Source organism: Chanodichthys erythropterus, chromosome 3 (genome assembly GCF_024489055.1).
Source record: "Chanodichthys erythropterus isolate Z2021 chromosome 3, ASM2448905v1, whole genome shotgun sequence".
In the NCBI taxonomy this organism is placed as follows: domain Eukaryota; kingdom Metazoa; phylum Chordata; class Actinopteri; order Cypriniformes; family Xenocyprididae; genus Chanodichthys; species Chanodichthys erythropterus.
In genome coordinates this window covers 3477667-3494100 of record NC_090223.1, presented here as the reverse complement: position 1 = coordinate 3494100, position 16434 = coordinate 3477667, and the positions used below count along the sequence as shown (strand labels likewise).

Here is a 16434-nt window from a genome sequence, read left to right as displayed (position 1 = left end):
ATAGAATATAAAAAGAATAGAGCAAGCTAATGTTAGAGGTCTTTTTTATAATTGTATAATAAATGAAAAGAAAATAGATAGAATACAAAAAGATTAGAAAGGTCATACGTTTTTTTTTTTTTATTTTAAATAGAATTAGTGAGTGCAAAAGTTAGAAGGTCAAATAAAGATGGAAGAGATGTGTTTTAAGCCGATTCTTGAAGATGGCTAAGGACTCAGCTGCTGGGATTTAAAAGTCCATAAAAGTGACTTTGTGCTTCTTTGGGATGGCACAATCAAGTGATGTTCACTTGCAGAACGCAAGCTTCTAGAGGGCTCATAAGTCTGAAGTAATGAATTTAGGTAAAGGGGTGCAGAGCCAGTGGTGGTTCCCTTTCAGTCGGTCACGTTCGACGTACGTCAGTAGTAACCGACGAATTGGGATATCGCTAGAGAGCCCTATCAACATCGAGAGAATAAAAACAAGCCAATGGAATTGGCGTGCGATATTTGCATAATGCGCACCGCCTCCGACAGGTGTATATAAATAGGACGCAGATGCAATCGCACTCTGTCTTTCGCTGAGGAGCCAGACTGTTGGTGTCCTGCTGAAAAGGAAAAACCTTCTAACTGAGAGAGAAGAGAGAAGCCTGTGAAGAGGATCGGCTGTCTCTGTTGGCGTTACGGCATAGCAGCGAGGTCGCGAGTCTTCAGGAGCCGAGTGTTTCCATTTGAACCCTACAGTGGCCGTTCTAGAGCTGGGCCCTCTTCCGCCTTCACCTCCCTGGATGGCGGAGAGGCCAGGGGTTATGCGAGAATCCCACCAGTCGAGAGGTCTATCGCGATGCAGCTGTGTCCGACGGCCTCTGGCTGGCGCGGTGAACCGCGTCTCCCGTCCCGGGCCTGTAAATTCTCAGCCGGCTTGACTGAGAAAGCTTACAGAGCCTGTGGGCAGGCTGCCTCCGCCTTGCATGTGATGGCCCTATTGCAGGTTGATCAGGCAAAGGTGCTGTCGGAGATCCCCCAGGGAGGGCTTAACCAACAGTTGCTGGGGGAGCTGCGCGCTGCCACTGACCTTGCCCTCCGGGCAACTAAGGTGACAGCACGCTCTGTTGGTCATGCGATGTCTACCTTGGTAGTCCAGCAGCGCCATCTGTGGCTGACCCTGGCAGACATGAGGGAAACGGACAAACATCGGTTCCTGGATTCCCCCGTGTCTCCGGTCGGCCTTTTCGGCGACGCAGTGGAGAGCTTTGCCCAACAGTTCTCCGCCGCACAGAAGCAGGCTGAGGCTATCAGCCACGTGATGCCCCGGCGGTCCGCTGCTGCCTCCACACCGCCGGCGGCTCAGCCTCAGCCTGCTCGTTGCCGAGGGTGCCCACCCGCGTCGTCCTCCGCCTCTGCTAAACTGGCAAAGCAGCAGCCTAAACCTGCCAGGAAGCAGAGTGCCGGTCGCGGACGTGGTGCCCAGCCCGCCTCAGCCAAGCCAGGTGGTAAACGGTCGAGGAAGTCGCAACCCTGAGACGGGCGGCCCGGAGGGGATGGATTCAGCTCTTCGGGAGAGAGTTCCAACTTCTCTCCCACCTCCGGTGGAGGGCCGGGGGGAATTTGTGTGTGTGTCATACCATCAACCACTGCTAGCTCTCCGGAGCTCAGCGGTACCCACCTTTTCACAAAAAGAGCAGTTTCCTCAAACCTCCAGGCCACAAGAGGGCGCGCCTGTCAGCGTGCGAGGCCCCGCCTTGCCGCTTTCAGACCCCTCTCCCCTCGCCAACAGGTGGCAGTGTGATGGTGCAGGCCGCGTCCAGTGCGCCGTCTCCCATACGCACTGCTGCCTCGCAGAGTCCGACCTCTCCCCGGGCGGTCCCCGGTCCCCGGTCCCCGGCCTAGCCTACGTGTAGAACCGGTATCTTCCCGTGTACTCGCCACGAGCCAGTAGACGCGTTGAGCCCGTTCTAAGTGTCGGCTTGCAATGCCAGTTCCGCCCCCTGGGCCAGATGCATGCATATTTTGACTCCAGTCGTGTTCCCCGCATAGCGAACCCTGTCGAGTTCCTCCGCCTCCCCCTTCGGCTCGGACATTGCAGAGTGTCTGATGCCAGGCCTACATCCGTCGCTGACGTTGTCTGTTGGCTGGGGCCCATATGTCGTGACTCCTCTACGTAAGCGGTCCCATATGTATATTTTCCATGGTGTAAAACTCCCTATGGGCGAGTCCGTGTCTTTCCTTAGCAGAGCCAGCTCTGCTGTCACCTGTCAGATGAGTCTCCCCCTACCAGGCAGGAGCCATCCCAGGGACTCCATATGCGTACTGCCCCCGCGCAAGTCCATATGTGTATTCTCCACGTAAACTCCTCCCCCGCTGGGTAGGTAGTGGCCTCCGCAGCGTCCCTCACGGGTTCGCTTCCCCAGTGCAGTGTAGTTACTTAGTGGGTTTTGGTTATTGACAGTAACTCTTCTCTCGGCGTTTAGCTCGCCCCCTTCACCAACCATGTGGTGCAATGGGTGGCTGAGCTTGAGCTGAACACTGGAAGGGGTTTCGTAACTGTGGCGCTTTATTTGGGATCCCAATTCGTCGGTCACTACTGACGTACGTCTCCGTTCCCTCCTTCAGGGAACGTCTCGGTTACATGTGTAACCCTCGTTCCCTGAAGGAGGGAACGGAGACGTACGTCCCGTCGCCACAGTTTCTGTACCCTCGCTCTGTGCGGACACCAGCTGTCTCCTCAGCGAAAAACAGAGTGCGATTGCATCTGCTTCCTATTTATATACACCTGTCGGAGGCGGTGCGCATTATGCAAATATCGCACGCCAATTCCATTGGCTTGTTTTTATTCTCTCGAAGTTGATAGGGCTCTCTAGCGATATCCCAATTCGTCGGTTACTACTGACGTACGTCTCCATTCCCTCCTTCAGGGAACGAGGGTTACACATGTAACCGAGACGTTTTATATGCAAACATCAATGCCTTGAATTTTATGCGAGCAGCTATTGGTAGCCAGTGCAAATTGATAAACAGAGGTGTGACATGTATTCTTTTGGCTCATTAAAAATTAATCTTGCTGCCGCGTTCTGGATTAATTGTAAAGGTTTGATAGAACTGGCTGGAAGACCTGCCAAGAGAGCACTGCAATAGTCCAGCGTGGACAGAACAAGAGCTTGAACAAGGAGTTGTGCAGCATGTTTCGAAAGAAACGCCCTGATCTTCTTAATGTTGAATAAAACAAATCTGCAGGACCTGACAGTTTTAGCAATGTGGTCAGAGAAAGTTAGCTGATCATCAATCATAACTCCAAGGTTCCTGGCTGTTTTTGAAGGAGTTATGGTAATTAATTATATTCAATTAATTGATTGTCAAATAATCGTTGAAAAACAATAAAACATAACAGAAGAAAAAACATTTTGTAGGCCCCTAAATATATTTATTAAACTTTTAATAAATTGATGTTAATTTCTATGTTTGATAATAAAGTTTCAGGATTTTTTAGGGCTGAATTTATTAGGGCTAGTTTTTTAATTAATAAAGCCATTATTTAGGAGTCCCTAAAATTAAAAAAAAAAAAAAAAAGTAATCAAAAAAAAAAAAAAAAAATTTGGGAAAAAATAAAACATATTTCAAAGGGCCAAAATTGACCAACAACATTTTTGTCGAGCAGTAGAAAACATAAGTGCAGCACCATGCCTGTATACTAGCTGGCATAAACTGTGCATGTATTTGATCAAACTGTCCTTGACTGATTTTAATTATGAAATGGATCATAATCATACACTTGTGTAATGCAAGAAAGGAGATTCTTGTCAGAAGAGCAGCTATAATGTGATTACTGAAAATTATATTGTACCCCTAACATTATCATATGGACAACATGCCCTTAAGTAAATATACTATTCTTAGGGCTGGGCGATATTGCTGAAAACTGTATCACGATATAAGTGTTTCATATCGGTCGATATCGATAATCATTGATATTTTTATGACATATTTAAAATAAGGACCAGGAGAAAAATATATTACATTTAAACATTTTTATTTTAAACTTAAAGGATTAGTTCACCTCAAAATGAAAATTTCCTAATAATTTACTCACCCCAATGCCATCCAAGATATCCATGTCTTTCTTTCTTCAGTGGAAAAGAAATTAGGTTTTTTGAGGAAACAATAGCAACTGAGTTGGTTGCCATTGAAGTCCATTATATGAAGAAAAAATCCTGAAATGTTTTCTTCAAAAAAAACTTAATTTCTTTTCCACTGAAGAAAGAAAGACATGGATATCTTGGATGGCATTGGGGGTGCGCTAATGATTAGGAAATGTTCATTTTGGGGTGAACTAATCCTTTAACCTTCCACTGATTCATAGGTGTGATTAGACAAAAAAGCAGGAAAACATAAGGCGCAGACAGCATGTGTGATTATCCGGTAGTTAGGACATCGCACAAGTTTTATGTCAACACAGAAAACATTTCATCACTGGATAGGTTTATGTCAGCTGAATGTGCGGAACGCTTTTCAGAGAAGATAAGGCAACGTTATTTTAGTACAATTCACACCCAGCGGTAATTCAGGAAAAAAATCTCTGATTGCTTAATGTGAAACATCGGTCTTCCGACCAATCATCGTGTCAATTCTCAATTGATTTTGATGGTAATATCAATTTTGATTAATATGCGTGAGGGAGGGAGGGAGAGCAAGACAGTTTGAAGACTGTGAGAGTGTGAGCGCGAGGCCGGAGGAGGATCTCTCTCTCGCTCTCTCTCAGTAACATGCGCGGATGTCTGTCAGAATTGGCGCAGCAGTCAGTCATCTTATCTACATCACTCACTGAACAAATAAGGCTTTCCACTTATCACTCCACGCCGGTTCTGTTACTGAAGAATCCAACACGAGACAACGATATGGCGCAACCAAACTGTTTCATGATTGGCTGGTTGCGCATCACTCCCTACGTTGCTAGGTTACCAGAGGGCGAGTGCCTTTGTTCATGCAACCAAACCTGCTTCGCAACCTCTGGTTTCTTCCGACGAAGAAAAAAAAAAATCGAACGTTTTATCGAACACTTTTTTTATTGACACCCATTACATGTCTATCGCGATACATATTGTTATCATTTTATCGCCCAGCCCTAACTATACTTACTTGCTTCTTGCATTGGGTATGGGGAGCGTTTTTCATCTTGTTTAGAGCTGCTGGACTGTCGATCAACAGGTGACCCAGATTGTCTGGGTTCTCCATCAGAATGTTGTCTGGTCTGGTTTTTTGATATGGCCTCCTTAGTTTGCACAGGGGCTACAAGAATCAGAAACTAAGTTCACATGTTAAGACAAATGCTTCAGCTAGCTAAGGTAATTTTTTTGGATAAATCATTTATCTAATTGATTAATAATAATTAATAATGAGACAAGTGCGAGTTTCGTAAAACTCTGAATATGTGCAAGTCTGACTCTTCAAGTCTTTACTTTAGCAAGAACTGTGGTGGTGTTCTTTTCTAAAATTAAGTAAATATAGACCTGCAAACAACAACATTTTAGAGAACATACAGCGTTTTCCTCATCAAAGGGAAGGAGCTGAAGGGTCAAAATTACTCAATACACAATATTTCACTATGGGTATGAACAGGGCTCCAAACTAAAAAATTGGCTCCTATAAGAAAAAACTTAGGAGCCAAATAATTTTTTTTTAGGTGCCACAGAATAAACGTGTTTTATTTATTTTACGATTATTATTATTTATTTTTTTACATTGTAACATTTCAATCATACTGTCATGTGTTTATGTCTCATCTTTTCTTGACTTTATAAGCATTTTAATCCATCTTGTAGATGACCTGGGAACTATGGGTTCACTTAAAGTGGGAACTAAATGTCTTTTCCAGCTTGAAATTTACAGTCACAAAGAATTGTTCATTACACAGAATCTGTACCAGTATCATGGAGCATAAGCATCACTTGGCCACCGAGTGTAGCTTGGGCTCCTCCTACCTGAGACATTTCAGTAAGTTGTACTGTAGGCTCTCTTATAAAATAGCCTACCTTTTGATGTTAAATCATGTTCACTATGTACTATATTAGTAAAGAGAAAGATTAAATGGGTTCCCTTTCCCTTGAACTGAGGCGATAAAGCGACCGCGCCTGCCCCATTAAGGAGCGCCAAAACTGTATTGTTTAAATTTCGTTACGAATTCTGAATAATTTCAAAGCTGGTACTTTTTATTAAAAAGTGACAAAGCACAGAGCTTTTTGCGATTACTGCACGGCAGCTGCACTTCAAATAATGAAGTTCATGCATTAAAAGAACACAGACCAAGATCTTGTTTAGAAGAAGCCATACTAGTAATTATTATAAACGCCAATATCCACACAGCTGACAGCTTTACCTGTTCTAGTTTGTTCAAGTTGTGCACGAAATAGACGCTGTATTTTCTGCACTTTCCCTTCTTATGTCTCCGTCATTTCTCTCTAGCTGCACAGCGGAGCTGCGTTTATCAGACTGTGTGCGTCAGCACTGATGTGCAGCACAGAAGAGGACTGTCTGAACCTCTCTTTTTCCACTAAAACTTTGATGTGCATCGCCTCAGTTTAATACGTGAACATAACAAAAGATTTGATCTCAAAACAATTAAGAAAAAAGGCATTACTTTCAAATTGTTAAGTCATAACTGTAAATATATACCAAGATAGCAATAACACTCGGGCTGATTCTGGCTGAAATGCGTCTCTGTCGGTTCAGTCTCGGCATCGGTGAGAAGATAATGGGCCAGAGCCACGCCGACTCTACAAAACACTTCTGACTGACAGACGGCTTTTTCCCTATGGGCTGATCTCGTGTGTATTAACCTTCGGCCCGAGTTTGTTTTATCACAGACAGGGCGCTGCTAGAATTAAGCAAATCATCCGCCTGAGAAAACTTTTTCAGCGGTTAAATCCTGAGGAGCTTTTGGTGAGTAGTCGCCACTGGCGACCTAAGCAAAAACGTCACTCGCAAATTAATATTTATGGTCGCAAATGCAACTGTTTTAGTCTCAGTTTGGAGCCCTGAATCACTTTCAAACTAAATATTTCTGAAATTGAATTTAGGACTTAAATAAGGACCTGAAGAAACCTTTTTTGTCTAAGATTAGACTGAGGTTGGAAGTAATAGGATTGCCAACCCTGTGCTGTTGAAGTCTGCTTTTTTTGAAGTGGCAATGGAGAGCCAGAGCTTGATCCACTGGATGAAACAGAAGATGTAGAGCTTGCATTGGAGAGCTTGCACACCTTCCTTGGAGCAACAGGAAGTTCTAGCTCTGCTGACAAAATATTTTACTGCTTATTTAATGTAATAAACTTTTAAAGCAAAGATAATGCATAAGACAGATAAAAAGATCATCTTTTTTTACTTTTTTTTTTTTTGCTGCCCCCCATACTCTATTGACAAGTAGTTACCCTGTTACATGTATAAAAAAAAAAAAAATAGAAATACTAACCTTCATTACTGTTAGGAAGCTGACGATTTCCAAGGTTATCTTCTTCTTCGAATTGTGGATCAGTGTCACAACTATGATCTGATTCAAGAGACAGATATAAACAGAAATTGTGTTCAAGCAAGAAAAATATACATTTTCAGTGATTGTGACTGCTAACATGGTGCGTGATAAGAAGGAAAGTTGTGGGAATGTATAGTTATGTACGCATCCTTTCTACTGCTAAATTTCCATCATCCCTTACTCTCCTACCAGAAAGAACATTGGAGGAAGCAAGTGGTGGAAAAGTAGAAAAGATAATAACAGAATAAAGAGAAAAAAACAAAAAACAGAAATATTCCAGTCACTGGAATACTGGAGAACTTTCAATTAAACTGATAATTTTAAATGGACAAATTGAAACCATATCAGCTTTTGCAAGAGTTTGAAACAAGAAATCTGAACTTGACATGCTTATGGCCATCTTTACACTTTAGGTATACAAGGACCACAAAAGATGTGTTAAATAACTTTGAGGCGCACAGCAGTATACTATATATATTCACATCGCTGCCTTTCATTTACATTAACTGCAATGTAAACCTACAGAGCCTGAGCATTTGAGATTGAGGATCATGGGAATCATTTTCAGCCTCCAATTCACAGGCTTTCAAGCAGAAAAAAAAAATCAACCAGCAATATAGCATATTTTTCTCAAATTGTAAATGACTGATAACTGCAAAGTAAAAGGCATACCTGTCAAACAGTCTTCAAATTTCTTTGATATTTTTCTTCTTTTTGCTTCCAGTGAACCTTCTTCAGCTTCTGTACTACTTGTGAGTTCACAGTTGTCACACTCTTCAAAGTAATCTATAAATCAAAAATAATGTAAAGAATGGCAAAGCAAAAATGTTGTCAGTGAATAACATTCATATGGCAGGTCAATTATTAAAATGCACATAATAGATGTAATGTGTAAAATTACCTACCAGATCTCATCTTCTCTTTCACAAGTGGAAACTTTCTCCAACTATCAGATGGTGGCCGTTGTTCCTTCAAATATCTTGTTGCATTTGCAACATTTGGCCAGTACAATAACATGTTCTTTGGGTCCACCCAGCTGTCCGGCACCGTCCCTTCCTCTTGCCTTTTCTTCTCTTGCCACACTGCCCTTACCCAAGCCATCCTGAAACAAATACTACTGACATAAATAAAAAATAAATAGAAATAAATATATAGATAAATCAAAATTAATATCAAGTTATAATATTAAGGCACCTATAAAGTAAAACAGTTTAAATAACACATATAAAATAGGGATGTGCACAAGAAGTTAAACCTTTCTGTTATTAATCACAGGTGAAACAAATGTTATATATTTCACAATAAATTTATTACATAAGGAAAACTAATGTAAATTCAAAATGCTTTTTATACAGTAATTATTATTAATTCACACTATATAGTAATTACCCTTTTTTAGTCTTTTCGCTCCATGCTGTGCAATAAAGGCATAAGTACATATCCTGTTTTGAAGGGTAGACAAGCCACTTTACGGTGAATTTCATCAACATCAAGAAGCCTGCGACGTTTCTGGACTCTCTCCAAGTTTCTAATATATACAACATTAATAAGCTTGGAGTCACAAGGCACTGTAAAAAAGCTTTCCATGTTTTTTTGGGAAATGACATCACATAACAAATTGCCATCATCACGTTTTTCTTTAACAAAGGCAAAGTCTTCATTGTGCAAGAGGAAGCATCCATTTCTCTTCTTTTCCGAAACAAAATGCCAACTTTTGTTTGACACCTTGTTTCTGTGGCTTTCTGCCCTCTCTTGTTCACAAAGTCTCTTTGCGACTTGACTGATGGGATTTTTGGCATTTCTCACTAGTTTCTTCAGAATTTGCAGATGATTTTCAAAAGGAAATGCAGATATGTCATTGAGAGAACACATGAAATGTCTAGAGTCATCTGACAGATGTTTCAAGTTATGAACATTATACACCAAAAAAATTGGTGTGTAAATGTGCTTCGATTTTTCAACAAAATAATCTAAAAGTTGTTTAGCATAGTCCATGTAAGCTGAACGCTTCGTCTCACAGGTGTCCAAAAGGATTGATACAGCTACTGTTAGGCAGAGAAAGTGTTCATAAACATCCTTGTGTAACACTTTTTTCAGAACTACAGGTCCAGTGTATAGAAGGAATTGCCGCAGCTCTGTGGCTTTCCACCGATCTAAATCTGTTAAGGGTCTTGGTTGGCGAGCAAATTCACTAGGTAGCTTTCCAGATAAAGACACAAGAAGATTTGAAATCTCTCCCACTTTTCTATGTGACAGTCTACATTCAGGTGGTCCTTTTCTTAAAAAGCACAGCAGTCTTTTTACAACTCCAAGACATACAAGATGCATATAATCAAGAGGAAAACCTGTTACACATCTTATTCCCACATTAAGTAAAGGGGATACTCCAACATGATGATTAACATAAAGTCCATTAGAGAAATCTCTATCGGTTCTTAATGGGTAGTCTCCCAGGAGCACGACTCTTTTGTTCTTATACTCTCCCTTAATTGTGCATCTTTCACAACAATCATATCCAGTGTGTCCTTTTATACATTTTAAGAATGCTCGAGCTGGAGCATCACAAACAAAGGCTTTGATGCACACATGGATTTCTTGGCCATTCAGAGTGATAGGCTTTCTCTGTAGTTCTTTGTATTCAGCTAAAAAGTCTTCAAGATAATCATCAACAGAGTTAGGTTTATGTTCACCACAAAAAATGGCAACTATAAATGGTTCAAAGTCACTGAAACGACAGATGATTGGCCATAACTGGGAATTAGATGACTTGAAAAGAGGAATTCCATCTATGTTCACTAACAGGTCCACAGAGTTTGAACTTTCTAAATACTTGATGTTCCGATCAAGAATTTTCACAACAGAGCATTCAATACCAAAGTAGGTATACTGTCCACCACACCTGTCTTCTATCTGGATTTGACGAGGTGTTTTCAATAATGTCCTAGAATCCTTCGGTACTTCTAAACCTTCATCCTTCAAAATACCAAGCAATTCATTAATTTGGCTTCTTCCACATTTACTTCTTGTAGCCCAGGAAGCAAGCTTTTCTTGAAAGGTTACTTCATCCTCTTTTGCAGATTCTACACCTTGTTCAGAATCAGTTGACACATAATCTTTGTATCCAAAATCTGAATCTGTATCACCAAGTTCATCTGATTCTTGTGAAGTACTGTTGTCCTCTGCTGCAAAATTTTCACCACCATTTACATCACACTCATTTGGATTATCCAAATTGTCATGGCTATCATCTTCGCTAGTACATTCCAGTGCAATTTTAGCAGCTTCTGAGCGAATTTTTCTCCAACGTTTAAGATAAGACATGCAAAATGTTCTGCACAAAAAGACAAGCCCAATGTCAAACACCAGATTACATTAAATATTAATTTCATTAAATTCAATTAAATTCAACTGCTAGCTAGCAACTGGACAGTGCAAAATGATAGGCTAACAGAAGAGCACACAAGAAAACCCACCATGAGTGATAAGGTTACAGAAGAATCAGATTAACTACCTTCAATCTATTAATATTTTTAATTTAATTAATGTAATATATTAATTTATATTAAAACATCGGTGTTCTAGCGGCTCATTTATAAGTGAACAAAAAAATATAATGTTACCTTACAACGATACGGCTTCTTCAGACCATGGCAAGGGGATAAATGCAAAACAAAGCAAAAACAAAACAAATGTTATAACCTCATATTTCATAGCTCCACAACATCTAAAATCACACAATATCAAATACTAATAATAGATCTCAGTGATAAACTTGAACCCTAAATATGAAACTAGATCTTATAGTAGAAAAAGCTGTTTTTGCTTAAAATGTTTTTTTTTTAAAAAGGAGAATGTGTAGAAATCTGACAGTTATAACGGAGATAGCTTACTCCAAAATTAATCAAATGTTTGATTGGAAGTGGATGTCTTGGATTAAACGACTTGAACGTTACAGCAGAATATTACATCTGCATAACTAATGCGCTTGAAAAAATAGAAAGGAAAAAAGCATCAAATCGAACGAATTTCATGATTAAAAGCTTAACGTACATTATCCGGAAGAATTGTTAAAACAAACAAATATAATAATGAAAAACCTACGTTTTAAGTTTAAACTTTATTTAAAATGTTTTTCTAACGGCTAACGTTAGATGGCTGTAATGACTTAATGTGGATTTTTATTTCAGGAATATCCCATTTTCTATTTAATAAGCTTTACCCATCGTCTTACACGTCGATGTATTCTTTTCAATAACGTTGATGTATTACATGTAATATCATTAGGGTGTAATAAACACTTTTACATCATACATAATCAAATTTCCAGATATACTCACCACACTTGAAGCTGGCTAAGTGCACTGCAGGCCTCCTGATAAATTGATTCCCCCAAAAAGACCGCCAAGAGTCGCAAAATGGCGCAATAGCGCGGCATCACCGTGTTTACGTGATGGCTTGGGCATGGGGTCATGGGGGTTTGCAATTTATAAAAAAAAAATAATAATAAAATAAAAAAAAAACTATATATATGAGATGATAACAATTCATAAAATTCAATTTGAATATGTGGCTATCCACAAAATCCATACACTGCAAAGTTGAACCATCATCATTGATGGATAAGATCGATATTAATTAATTTCTAATTTAAAATTTTTAACTAAAATGTACTTGTGTGTATATATATATATATATATATATATATATATATATATATATATATATATATACAGGTCCTTCTCAAAAAATTAGCATATTGTGAAAAAGTTAATTATTTTCCATAATGTAATGATAAAAACTAAACTTTCATATATTTTAGATTCATTGCACACCAACTGAAATATTTCAGGTCTTTTATTGTTTTAATACTGATGATTTTGACAGCTCATGAAAACCCAAAATTCTCAAAATATTAGCATATTTCATCCGACCAATAAAAGAAAAGTGTTTTTAATACAAAAAAAGTCAACCTTCAAATAATTATGTTCAGTTATGCACTCAATACTTGGTCGGGAATCCTTTTGCAGAAATGACTGCTTCAATGCGGCGTGGCATGGAGGCAATCAGCCTGTGGCACTGCTGAGGTGTTATGGAGGCCCAGGATGCTTCGATAGCGGCCTTAAGCTCATCCAGAGTGTTGGGTCTTGCGTCTCTCAACTTTCTCTTCACAATATCCCACAGATTCTCTATGGGGTTCAGGTCAGGAGAGTTGGCAGGCCAATTGAGCACAGTAATACCATGGTCAGTAAACCATTTACCAGTGGTTTTGGCACTGTGAGCAGGTGCCAGGTCGTGCTGAAAAACGAAATCTTCATCTCCATAAAGCTTTTCAGCAGATGGAAGCATGAAGTGCTCCAAAATCTCCTGATAGCTAGCTGCATTGACCCTTCCCTTGATAAAACACAGTGGACCAACACCAGCAGCTGACATGGCACCCCAGACCATCACTGACTGTGGGAATTTGACACTGGACTTCAGGCATTTTGGCATTTCCTTCTCCCCAGTCTTCCTCCAGACTCTGGCACCTTGATTTCCAAATGACATGCAAAATTTGCTTTCATCCGAAAAAAGTACTTTGGACCACTGAGCAACAGTCCAGTGCTGCTTCTCTGTAGCCCAGGTCAGGCGCTTCTGCCGCTGTTTCTGGTTCAAAAGTGGCTTGACCTGGGGAATGCGGCACCTGTAGCCCATTTCCTGCACACGCCTGTGCACGGTGGCTCTGGATGTTTCTACTCCAAGGTCTGGAATTGGTCCTTCTCCACAATCTTCCTCAGGGTCCGGTCACCTCTTCTCGTTGTGCAGCGTTTTTTGCCACACTTTTTCCTTCCCACTGAGGTGCCTTGATACAGCACTCTAGGAACAGCCTATTCATTCAGAAATGTCTTTCTGTGTCTTAGCCTCTCGCTTGAGGGTGTCAACGATGGCCTTCTGGACGGCAGTCTTACCCATGATTGCGGTTTTGAGTAATGAACCAGGCTGGGAGTTTTTAAAAGCCTCAGGAATCGTTTGCAGGTGTTTAGAGTTAATTAGTTGATTCAGATGATTAGGTTAATAGCTCTTTTAGAGAACCTTTTCATGATAACCCAAAATTCAAAAAATTTGCATTTCATGAGCTGTATGACAAAATCATCAGTATTAAAACAATAAAATGTCATGATTGATCACAGGAAGCAAATGCAAGTTAACTGGTTTATTATGAAGAAGACAGAATAGCACAGTCACTGAATAGGCAGGCCTCTGGTGACGCAGGGATTGAGATGGTCGGCTGGTGATGCGTGGCTGTGATGAGAAGTGCTGGTGAAGTAATCCAAGGTCCAGACATAGAACGAGAACACGAAGAACACCGAACTGGAACAGGTGAAAACACGACTAGAACTCCGGGCAGGAACAGGACGGAACAACACAGCACAGTACACCAAACAACGATCTGACGGGGAAGAAGAGAATGAGGTGAGCTTATAAGGGGTGAGAGAATAAGCAGCAGCTGGTGAGGTGATGACTTGCAGCTGGTTCCACTGATGAGCCACGTGGCCTGGACACACACACACACACACACACACATACACGCCCACTGCTGTCACAACACAAAACACGCGACAGAAAGGAAACAATGCATCTGCGAACCGTGACATAAAAGACCTGAAATATTTCAGTTGGTGTGCAATGAATCTAAAATATATAAAAAGTTTAATTTTTATCATTACATTATGGAAAATAATTAACTTTTTCACAATATGCTAATTTTTTTAGAAGGACCTGTATATATAAATTCCAAGTAAAAAGCAGCAATCAATCTGATTAGCTATTTTATTTAAAAAAATAATAATAATATAAAGAACAGACCAAATTAAAGAGCAAAAAAATTAGTTATACGTTGCATTAAACATTAATTACAAGACTCTACAATAAACAGTAGTAATGTTTGCATTGTCTTCATGCACTTACTGTACTTTCCAACACATATATCAACAAGTTTATGTTGTTATAAGCAATGTTTCCAGCCCAGAATCGACTAATCAATAATAACTGTTTTGATCATCTTGTCTTAACAGGTTTGGGCTAAGTGTTTGAATTGCATTATATTGTAAACAAGATTTGATATTAATTAATAATAAACATTATGGGTCAAAATAAAGTCATAACACAAAACACATTGTAGGGTATAGTGTCAGACAAAAAAAAAAAACCTTCTGTTTACTGTCAAAACTGCCAAGTGCCAATCCATTGACAACAACACAGTTGGAAATTCATATTTCATTCCTGATAACTGTTGTCAGCTATGACCATTGAAAATGACAAATGAATGATGTAATATTCACTTATCACTAAAACAACCTCTGTTTTGTTTTAGATGACCTAACCTTTATGCCCGATCAGAATTCGGTCTGCAATCCTTTTTGTGAATTTCCTTTGTGCATAAATGCTGCCTCCAGAATCATTACCTGAAAGGTGAGGCTGTCCACAATTACAAATGTGATATTTATTTTATACAACAACCTCACTATAAATCTGAGCGGTCTTTATTTGACTTGATTTGATTTGATTTGATGAACACTTTTCATCAACAAACAAAAACTTCTAATCTCATGAACAAAAGTACACTGTAAATTGACATTGGTTAGAGACATTATGTTACATCCACACAATTGTAAGTTAATGTTGGCTTGAGACATTGACTTGAAGTTGATTTTTTGTTACTTTACTTGATGACTAAATGTCAGTGTTTGACATTAATTTGATGTTGGCTTCAGATGTTGGCTTCAGTTTGAATTTCAGTTAGTTAATACTACAACCTTAAAACCAACACGATGTCTAATGTCAAGTCATTTTGGAATTTGAAATTGTTCGGGAATTACCATTATGATGGTAAGAAGTCGTTGGGTTTGGTTGCCATACCTGATGACTAAATATTATTATTCAACGTCAAAATTGACGTTGACTTGAGACTTTGGATTTTGGTCACCATACCGACTAACTACTTGCCAGTATTTGATGTCAGTTTCACATTAATTTTAAATGTTGGCTATATGTTGGATTTTGGTTACTTTACAATCTAACCTTAAACCCACAAAATATCAGTGTCTAATGACATAAATATTGTACATCAAATTAACATTTTAGTATTAGACGTTGAACTGATATTGAATTTAGGTTACCTTGCGTCTCAACCAAGATGCAACCAAATATTGAATACTTATGACGTTGTGTGCTAGCTGGGTCTCTTTAAAAAAACAGACTATGCATTATTTGATGTAAAAGTCAGCTATATTTGTGTATAAGATGTTGATTCGATGTTAGATTTTGGTTAGTAAATGCCACAACCTAAAATAACAAAAGATCAATGTCTAATGATGTCATAGTTTGACGTAGAGTAGACGTTACCACTTTGACGTATAGAAGACGTTGGGTTTTGGTTGCCATACCTGACGACTAAATGTCAATTTTTGACGTCAAATTGACGTTGGCTTAAGACGTTGATCCGATATTGGATTTTAGTTAGTTAATATCACAACCTAAAATAACAAAAGATCAACGTCTATTGATGTTAGAGTTTGACGTTGAATAGACGTTACCACTTTGACGTATAGAAGACGTTGGGTTTTGGTTGCCATACCTGACGACTAAATGTCAGTATTTGACGTCACATTGACGTTGGTTTAAGACGTTGATTCGATGTTGGATTTTAGTTAGTTAATACCACAACCTAAAATAACAAATGATCAACGTCTAATGATGTTAGAGTTTGACGTTGAATAGACGTTACCACTTCGACGTATAGAAGACGTTGGGTTTTGGTTGCCATACCTGACGACTAAATGTCAGTATTTGACGTCACATTGACATTGGCTTAAGACGTTGATTCGATGTTGGATTTTAGTTAGTTAATACCACAACCTAAAATAACAAATGATCAACGTCTAATGATGTTAGAGTTT

The 16434-nt window shown here is 39.5% G+C and overlaps 1 pseudogene; it reads left to right on the top strand.

Moving 5' to 3' along the window:
- LOC137015311 (zinc finger protein 729-like) overlaps positions 1 to 16434 on the top strand; it is a 343783-nt pseudogene that overhangs the window by 127385 nt on the left and 199964 nt on the right.